Source organism: Oncorhynchus kisutch, unplaced genomic scaffold (assembly GCF_002021735.2).
Source record: "Oncorhynchus kisutch isolate 150728-3 unplaced genomic scaffold, Okis_V2 Okis01b-Okis20b_hom, whole genome shotgun sequence".
Lineage (NCBI taxonomy): Eukaryota > Metazoa > Chordata > Actinopteri > Salmoniformes > Salmonidae > Oncorhynchus > Oncorhynchus kisutch.
In genome coordinates, this window is record NW_022261978.1 from 12,434,123 (window position 1) to 12,444,786 (window position 10,664).

The following is a 10,664-nucleotide window of genomic DNA, read 5'->3' on the forward strand; positions in this document are numbered from 1 at the left end:
TAGGCAGTTAGGCAGTTAGGCAGTTAGACAGTTAGACAGTTAGACAGTTAGGCAGTTAGGCAGTTAGACCGTTTGGCAGTTAGACAGTTAGACCGTTTGGCAGTTAGACAGTTAGACCGTTTGGCAGTTAGACAGTTAGGCAGTTAGGCAGTTAGACCGTTTGGCAGTTAGACAGTTAGACAGTTAGACCGTTTGGCAGTTAGACAGTTAGACCGTTTGGCAGCTAGACAGTTAGACCGTTAGGCAGTTAGACAGTTAGGCAGTTAGACAGTTAGGCAGTTAGGTAGTTAGACAGTTAGGCAGTTAGACAGTTAGGCAGTTAGGCAGTTAGACAGTTGGACAGTTAGGCAGTTAGGCAGTTAGACAGTTAGACAGTTAGACAGTTAGGCAGTTAGGCAGTTAGACCGTTTGGCAGTTAGACCGTTTGGCAGTTAGGCAGTTAGACAGTTAGGCAGTTAGGTAGTTAGACAGTTAGGCAGTTAGACAGTTAGGCAGTTAGGCAGTTAGACAGTTGGACAGTTAGGCAGTTAGGCAGTTAGACAGTTAGACAGTTAGGCAGTTAGGCAGTTAGACCGTTTGGCAGTTAGACCGTTTGGCAGTTAGACAGTTAGACAGTTAGGCAGTTAGACTGTTTGGCAGTTAGACAGTTTAGGCAGTTAGGCAGTTAGAGAGTTAGAAAGTTAGGCAGTTACACAGTTAGACAGTAAGACAGTTAGACAGTTAGGCAGTTAGACCGTTTGGCAGTTAGACAGTTTAGGCAGTTAGAGAGTTAGAAAGTTAGGCAGTTACACAGTTAGACAGTAAGACAGTTAGACAGTTAGAGCATTGGGCCAATAACCAAAAGGTCACTTGTTCAAATCTTCAAGCAGACAAGGTGAAAAATCTGTTGGTGTGTCTCTCTCTCCCTCCCTCTCTCCCTTTCTCTCTCCCTTTCTCTATCTCCCTTTCTCATCTCCCTTTCCCTCTCTCTCCCTCCCCATCCCTTTCTCACTCTCCCTTCCTCTCCCTCCCTCTCCCTCTCTCTTTCTCTCCCTCCCTCTCTCTAACTCCAGGTGGGTTTCATAGACTACATAGTCCACCCTCTGTGGGAGACGTGGGGTGACCTGGTCCACCCTGATGCTCAGGACCTGCTGGACACGTTGGAGGAGAACAGAGACTGGTACCAGTCCACCATGCCTCAGAGCCCCTCTCCTCCCTACGACAAACACCTTGCTCACAGACCGCTTCCAGGTAACACACACACGCATACGCACATGCATGCGCACACACACACACACACACACACACACACACGCACACACACACACACACACGCACGCACACACACACACACACACACACACACACACACACACACGCACGCACGCACGCACGCACGCACGCACGCACGCACGCACGCACGCAACGCACGCACACACACACACACACACACACACACACGCACGCACGGCACGCACGCACACATACACATACACATACACACGCAACACACATACACACACACACCACACACACACACACACACACGCACACACGCACACACGCACACAAGGAAAGGATGATCTATTAATGAACTACTACTGTCTCTCTTTATCAATGACTAATATAACAAACTATCAATCTACGGTCTTCTCTTTATCAATGACCATCTATATAACCATCAATCTACTGTCTTCTCTTATCAATGACTATATAACAAACTATCAATCTACTGTCTTCTCTTTACAATGACCATCTATATAACTAACTATCATCTACTGTCTTCTCTTTATCAATGACTATATAAACAAACTATCAATCTACTGTCTTCTCTTTATCAATGACTATCTATATAACAAACTATCAATCTACGTCTTCTCTTTATCAATGACTATATAACAAACTATCAATCTACTGTCCTTCTCTTTATCAATGACCATCTATATAACTAACTATCAATCTACTGTCTTCTCTTTATCAATGACTATATAACAAACTATCAATCTACTGTCTTCTCTTTATCAATGACCCTCTATATAACTAACTATCAATATACTGTCTTCTCTTTATCAATGACTATATAACAAACTATCAATCTTACTGTCTTCTCTTTATCAATGACTATCTATATAACAAACTATCAATCTACTGTCTTTCTTTATCAATGACTATCTATATAACAAACTATCAATCTACTGTCTTCTCTTATCAATGACTATATAACAAACTATCAATCTACTGTCTTCTCTTTATCAATGACTATATAACAAACTATCAATCTACTGTCTTCTCTTTATCAATGACTATATAACAAACTATCAATCTACTGTCTTCTCTTTATCAATGACTATATAACAAACTATCAATCTACTGTCTTCTCTTTATCAATGACTATATAACAAACTATCAATCTACTGTCTTCTCTTTATCAATGACTATATAACAAACTATCAATCTACTGTCTTCTCTTTATCAATGACCATCTATATAACTAACTATCAATATACTGTCTTCTTTTATCAATGACTATATAACAAACTATCAATCTACTGTCTTCTCTTATCAATGACCATCTATATAACTAACTATCAATCTACTGTCTTCTCTTTATCAATGACTATATAACTAACTATCAATCTACTGTCTTCTCTTTATCAATGACTATATAACAAACTATCAATCTACTGTCTTCTCTTTATCAATGCCTATCTATATAACTAACTATCAATATACCTGTCTTCTCTTTATCAATGAATATATAACTAACTATCAATCTACTGTCTTCTCTTTATCAATGACTAGATAACAAAAACTATCAAATCTACTGTCTTCTCTCTATCAATGACTATCTATATAACAAACTATCAATCTACTGTCTTCTCTTTATCAATGACCATCCTATATAACTAACTATCAATCTACTGTCTTCTCTTTATCAATGACTTATATACAAACTATCAATCTACTGTCTTCTCTTATCAATGACTATCTATATAACAAACTATCAATCTACTGTCTTCTCTTTATCAATGACTATATAACAAACTACCAATCTACTGTCTTCTCTTATCAATGACATCTATATAACTATCAAATCTACTGTCTTCTCTTATCAATGACTATATAACAAACTACCAATCTACTGTCTTCTCTTATCAATGACATCTATATAACTATCAATCTACTGTCTTCTCTTTATCAATGACCATCTATATAACTAACTATCAATCTACTGTCTTCTCTTTATCAATGACTATATAACAAATATCAATCTACTGTCTTCTCTTATCAATGACCATCTATATAACTACCAATCTACTGTCTTTCTTTATCAATGACATCTATATAACTATCAATCTACTGTCTTCTCTTTATCAATGACTATCTATATAACTAACTATCAATATACTGTCTTCTCTTTATCAATAACTATATAACAAACTATCAATCTACTGTCTTCTCTTTATCAATGACCATCTATATAACAAACTATCAATCTACTGTCTTCTCTTTCTCAATGACTATATAACAAACTATCAATCTACTGTCTTCTCTTATCAATGACCATCTATATAACTAACTATCAATCTACTGTCTTCTCTTTATCAATGCCTATCTATATAACTAACTATCAATCTACTGTCTTCTCTTTATCAATGACTATATAACAAACTATCAATCTACTGTCTTCTCTTTATCATGACCATCTATATAACTAACTATCAATCTACTGTCTTCTCTTTATCAATGGACATATAACAAACTATCAATCTACTGTCTTCTCTTTATCAATGACCATCTATATAACTAACTATCAATCTACTGTCTTCTCTTTATCAATGACTATATAACAAACTATCAATCTACTGTCTTCTCTTTATCAATGACTATCTATATAACAAAACTATCAATCTACTGTCTTCTCTTTATCAATGACCATCTATATAACTAACTATCATCTACTGTCTTCTCTTTATCAATGACTATATAACAAACTATCAATCTACTGTCTTCTCTTTATCAATGACTATCTATATAACAAACTATCAATCTACTGTCTTCTCTTTATCAATGCCTATCTATATAACTAAACTATCAATCTACTGTCTTCTCTTTATCAATGACCATCTATATAACTAACTATCAATCTACTGTCTTCTCTTTATCAATGACTATATAACAAACTATCAATCTACTGTCTTCTCTTTATCAATGACCATTATATAACTAACTATCAATCTACTGTCTTCTCTTTATCAATGACTATATAACAAACTATCAATCTACTGTCTTCTCTTTATCAATGACCATCTATATAACTAACTATCAATCTACTGTCTTCTCTTTATCAATGACTATATAACAAACTATCAATCTACTGTCTTCTCTTTATCAATGACCATCTATATAACTAACTATCAATCTACTGTCTTCTCTTTATCAATGACTATATAACAAACTATCAATCTACTGTCTTCTCTTTATCAATGACCATCTATATAACTAACTATCAATCTACTGTCTTCTCTTTATCAATGACCATCTATATAACTAACTATCAATCTACTGTCTTCTCTTTATCAATGACTATATAACAAACTATCAATCTACTGTCTTCTCTTTATCAATGACTATAAAAAACTATCAATCTACTGTCTTCTCTTTATCAATGACCATCTATATAACTATCAATCTACTGTCTTCTCTTTATCAATGACCATCTATATAACTAACTATCAATCTACTGTCTTCTCTTTATCCTCCCAGTTTGAGCTGGCACTGGAAGATGTGGAGCCAAACCACAACCACATACAACAACTCAACGGGTCCCAACACATGGTCAGACAGGAGAACGGAAACCAGGACAATTCAAAGGAGAACCATGTTGAAGAGGTGGAGGAGAACCATGTTGAAGTGGAAGAGGAGAACCATGTTGAAGAGGAGGAGGAGGAGAACCATGTTGAAGAGGAGGAGAACCATGTTGAAGTGGAAGAGGAGAACCATGTTGAGGAGGAGGAGGAGAACCATCTTGAGGAGGAGAACCATGTTGAAGAGGTGGAGGATAACCATGTTGAGGAGGAGGAGGAGGAGAACCATGTTGAGGAGGAGGAGGAGAACCATGTTGAAGAGGTGGAGGGGGAACTGTGTTGAAGAGGAGGAGGACCATGTTGAAGAGGAGGAGGCGGACCATGTTGAAGAGGAGATAGAGGACCATGTTGAAGAGGAGGAAGACCATGTTGAAGAGGAGGAGGAAGAAGACCATGTTGAAGGGGAGGAGGAGGACCATGTTGAAGAAGTGGAGGAGGACGACCATGTTGAAGAGGAGGAGGAGGAGGAGGAGGACAATGTTGAAGAGGAGGAGGAGGACCATGTTGAAGAGGTGGAGGAGAACCATGTTGAAGAGGTGGAGGAGGACCATGTTGAAGAGGAGGCAGAAGAAGATAGAGGAGAGGAGGATGTCAAAGATAAAGGGGATGTGGAGAACCAAAATGGAGAACAAGACTGTGTTGGGGGAAGAGCAGAAGGAAGGAGAAGAAGAGGAGGAGGAGGAAGAAGGAGGGGAACAGGAGGAGGAAGAAAGAGAGAACAGGAGGAAGAAGAAGGAGAAGAGGAAAAGAAGGAGAAAGAAGAGGAGGAGGATGAGGAGAAAGAAGGAAGGAGGAGGGGGGAGAAAGAAGAGGAGGAGGAGGAGAGAAAGAAGGAGAGGAGGGGAGAGAAAGAAGAGGAGGAGGAGGAGAAAGAAGGAGAGGAGGGGGAGAAAGAAGAGGAGGAGGAGAGAAAGAAGGAGAGGAGGGGGAGAAAGAAGAGGAGAGGAGGAGAAAGAAGATGAGGAGGGGGAGAAAAAAGAGGAGGAGGAGGAGGAGGAGGAGGAGGAGGGGAAGAAAGAAGGAGTAGAATGAAAGAGGAAAAGGAGGAAGGAGATGAGAAGTAGGAAAAGTTAGTTGGAAATGAGGAGATCAAAAAAAGAAGAATAGATAAAAGAGGAGAGAAGCTAAATCAGACCCAGTGAATGAGAGATGGAGGAAGAGGAGGAGAGATGGAGGAAGAGGAGGAGAGATGGAGGAAGAGGAGGAGAGATGAGGGAAAGAGGAAGAGAGATGGAAGAAGAGATATGGAGGGAAGAGCGATGGAGGAAGTGTTGCAGGTGTGAGGTAGCTAGCTAGTAAACATTTTCCACCGTGGAACAAAGTGATGTCACCTGCCCTGACACCCGAGGCAGTGTCTGCCTCACCCAACCAAGGCCCTGACACCCGAGGCAGTGTCTGCCTCACCCCAACCAAGGCCCTGACACCCGAGGCAGTGTCTGCCTCACCCCAACCAAGGCCCTGACACCCGAGGCAGTGTCTGCCTCGCCCCAACCAAGTCCCTGACACCCGAGGCAGTGTCTGCCTCGCCCCAACCAAGTCCCTGACACCCGAGGCAGTGTCTGCCTCGCCCCAACCAAGGCCCTGACACCCGAGGCAGTGTCTGCCTCGCCCCAACCAAGGCCATGAACTGTGTCCAAATGGCAACCTATTCCCTTTATACTGCACAAAGGGCTCTGGTCAAAAGTAGTGCACTACATAGGGAATAGGTTGGCATTTGGAATGCAGTCGTTCAGTCTTCATGACCTGTAGCCTTTGTACATGGAGACCACTGCCACCAGGGGAACCTTCTTTTAACAGCTATTTTGTAGCACTACGGACTATTAAGACTGTAACACACACTGTAACACCCACCGGCCAGCACATGCAAAACAATAAACAATGCTCTTTCGGACTCCATTGGACTATTAAACATGGAGACGGAGGGTGAAGTTGCCCTAGACACTGATCTTGGGTCAGTTTAACATTGTCCCCCACCACCCACCCCCACTAATAGTTAAGGTTAGGATTGGGGGAGGGGGAAGCTGATCCTAGATCTGTACCTATAGGGCATTCTGGAGCAAGAACACACTGGAACACTTTATTTGGATCCACAGTCTGAGCATCAAGAAAGAAAATAACCCAATATAGAGGTAAAGGTCACGTTGATTCCTGCCACCATAGAGATGTTAAGAGATCGCCAACATTGTATTCTGTCCCATTATGGCGTCTTTGACAGACGACCATAATGCACAGACTGTGGCCATCTCCATTTTGAAGTAGTTCATTTTTTCCTTCTTCTACTCCTTCTATGAGTTGGTAAACAAACTGAAAGGGTGCGTACTGCCACCTGGAGGGTGTTATTTAAACAGGCACAAAGCCAAGGTTGGCGATTCACAGCCACCTGGAGGGTGTCATTTAAACAGGCACAAAGCCAAGGTTGGCGATTCACAGCCACCTGGAGGGTGTCATTTAAACAGGCACAAAGCCAAGGTTGGCGATTCACAGCCACCTGGAGGGTGATATTTAAACAGGCACAAAGCCAAGGTTGGCGATTCACAGCCACCTGGAGGGTGATATTTAAACAGGCACAAAGCCAAGGTTGGCGATTCACAGTTACCTGGAGGGTGTCATTTAAACAGGCACAAAGCCAAGGTTGGCGCGTTCACAGCCACCTGGAGGGTGATATTTAAACAGGCACAAAGCCAAGGTTGGCGATTCACAGCCACCTGGAGGGTGATATTTAAAACAGGCACAAAGCCAAGGTTGGCGATTCACTCCCCCCCCCCCCCCCCCCCCCACCCACTCTTGTGACCTCGATGGAATTATGTGATCCTTCCTTAACCCACAGGATGTCCTGCCCAGTTGACTACTTCAAAATGGTGAAGTGAAAGTCCTCAATGTTACTGTCCATGCTACAACAGGCTTTTGGGCACACTAAGATAGATAGAGGACTTATAGGCTGTCTCCCAAATGGGCCCTGGTCGAAAGTAGTGCACTACATAGGGAATAGGGTGCCATTTGGCCATAGGGCCTGGTCGAAAGTAGTGCACTACATAGGGAATAGGGTGCCATTGGCCATAGGGCCCTGGTCGAAAGTAGTGCACTACATAGGGAAAAGGGTGCCATTTGGGACTCAGCCATGGACTTACAGGTGTGGTGTATGTAAACTTCATATCTAAAAGACAATCGTACCCAAGACTCGTCTGGAGCTGCGTTCAACTGGACTTTTTTCTTCCATTTTGTCGGAATTGAAAAAAATAAATGCAAAGAGAGAGGAACCTTCTGTACCTGAGTAGGCATGTATAGCCTTCCTTACCCTGAGGGTTCATGGTCATGGTTCTTTACCTGAGGTCATGGTTTATCCTTTACCCTGAGGTCATGGTTCATCCTTTACCTGAGGTCAGTTCATCCTTACCCTGAGGTCATGATCCATCTTTACCACCTGAGGTCATAGTTCATCCTTTACCCTGAGGTCATAGTTCATCCTTTACCCTGAGGTCATCAGGTTATCCTTTACCCTGAGGTCATAGTTGATCCTTTACCCTGAGGTCATGATCCATCCTTTACCCTGAGGTCATAGTTATTCCCCCTGAGGTCATAGTTCATCTTTACCCTGAGGTCAGATCCATCCTTTACCCTGAGGTCATAGTTTCTCCTTTACCTGAGGTCATAGTTCATCCTTTACCCTGAGGTCATAGTCATCCTTTACCCGACCCGTACCTCCTTTACCCTGTAGGTCATAGTTCATCCTTTACCCTGAGGTCATAGCTCATCCTTTATCCTGAGGTCAGCTCATCCTTACCCTGAGGTCATAGCTCATCCTTACCTGAGGTCATAGCTCCCTTTACCTTTACTCTGGTCTAATGTAGTGCATACAGAGGGAATAGGGAACCATTCTGGTCTATGTAGTGCACTACAGAGGGAATAGGGAGCCATTCTGGTCAACAGTAGTGCACTACAGAGGGAATAGGGTCCCATTCTGGTCTAATGTAGTGCACTACAGAGGGAATAGGGAGCCATTCTGGTCTAATGTAGTGCTACAGAGGGAATAGGGAGCCATTCTGGTCAACAGTAGTGCACTACAGAGGGAATAGGGTCCCATTCTGGTCAATGTAGTGCACTACAGAGGGAAAGGGTCCCATTCTGGTCTAATGTAGTGCACTACAGAGGAATAGGGAGCCATTCTGGTCTAAGTAGTGCACTACAGAGGGAATAGGGAGCCATTCTGGTCAACAGTAGTGCACTACAGAGGGGAATAGGGTGCCATTCTGGTCAACAGAGTGCACTACAGAGGGAATAGGGAGCCATTCTGGTCTAATGTAGTGCACTACAGAGGGAATAGGGTCCCATTCTGGTCAACAGTAGTGCACTACAGAGGGAATAGGGTGACATTCTGGTCAACAGTAGTGCACTACAGAGGGAATAGGGAACCATTCTGGTCTAATGTGTAGTGCACTACAGAGGGAATAGGGAGCCATTCTGGTCTAATGTAGGCACTACAGAGGGAATAGGGAGCATTCTGGTCTATGTAGTGCACTACAGAGGGAATATGGAGCCCTTCTGGTCAATGTAGTGCACTACAGAGGGAATAGGGTCCCATTCTGGTCTAATGTAGTGCACTACAGAGGGAATAGGGAGCCATTCTGGTCAACAGTAGTGCACTACAGAGGGAATAGGGAGCCATTCTGGTCAACAGTAGTGCACTACAGAGGGAATAGGGAACCCATTCTGGTCTAATGTAGTGCACTACAGAGGGAATAGGGTGCCATTCTGGTCTAATGTAGTGCACTACAGAGGGAATAGGGAGCCATTCTGGTCTAATGTAGTGCACTACAGAGGGAATAGGGAGCCATTCTGGTCTAATGTAGTGCACTACAGAGGGAATAGGGAGCCATTCTGGTCTAATGTAGTGCACTAAGAGGGAATAGGGAACCATTCTGGTCAACAGTAGTGCACTACAGAGGGAATAGGGAGCCATTCTGGTCTAATGTAGTGCACTACAGAGGGAATAGGGGGTCCCCTTCTGTCTAATGTAGTGCACTACAGAGGGAATAGGGTCCCATTCTGGTCTAATGTAGTGCACTACAGAGGGAATAGGGAACCATTCTGGTCAACAGTAGTGCATACAGAGGGAATAGGGTCCCATTTGGTCAACAGTAGTGCACTACAGAGGGAATAGGGTCCCATTCTGGTCTAATGTAGTGCACTACAGAGGGAATAGGGAGCCATTCTGGTCTAATGTAGTGCACTACAGAGGGAATAGGGTGCCATTCTGTCAACAGTAGTGCACTACAGAGGGAATAGGGAACCATTCTGGTCTAATGTAGTGCACTACAGAGGGAATAGGGAGCCATTCTGGTCTAATGTAGTGCATACAGAGGGGAATAGGGAGCCATTCTGTCTAATGTAGTAAAGAACAGAGGGAACTAGGGATCCATTCTGGTCAACAGTAGTGCACTACAGAGGGAATAGGGCGCCATTCTGGTCTAATGTAGTGCACTACAGAGGGATTAGGGTGCCATTCTGGTCAACAGTAGGTGCACTAAAGGGGAATAGGGAACCATTCTGTCTAATGTAGTGCACTACAGAGGGAATAGGGAGCCATTCTGGTCTAATGTAGTCAACTACAGAGGGAATAGGGAGCCATTCTGTCTAATGTAGTGCACTACAGAGGGAATATGGAGCCATTCTGGTCTAATGTAGTGCACTACAGAGGGAATAGGGTCCCATTCTGGTCTAAGGTAGTGCAATACCAGAGGGAATAGGGGAGCCATTCTGGGTCAACAGTAGTGCCACTACAGAGGGAATAGGGCGCCATTCTGGTCAACAGTAGTGCAC

At 42.9% G+C, this 10,664-nt stretch overlaps 1 pseudogene; it reads left to right on the forward strand.

Moving 5' to 3' along the window:
• Positions 1-10,664, forward strand: part of LOC109886624 (cAMP-specific 3',5'-cyclic phosphodiesterase 4C-like) — a 35,987-nt pseudogene that overhangs the window by 24,587 nt on the left and 736 nt on the right.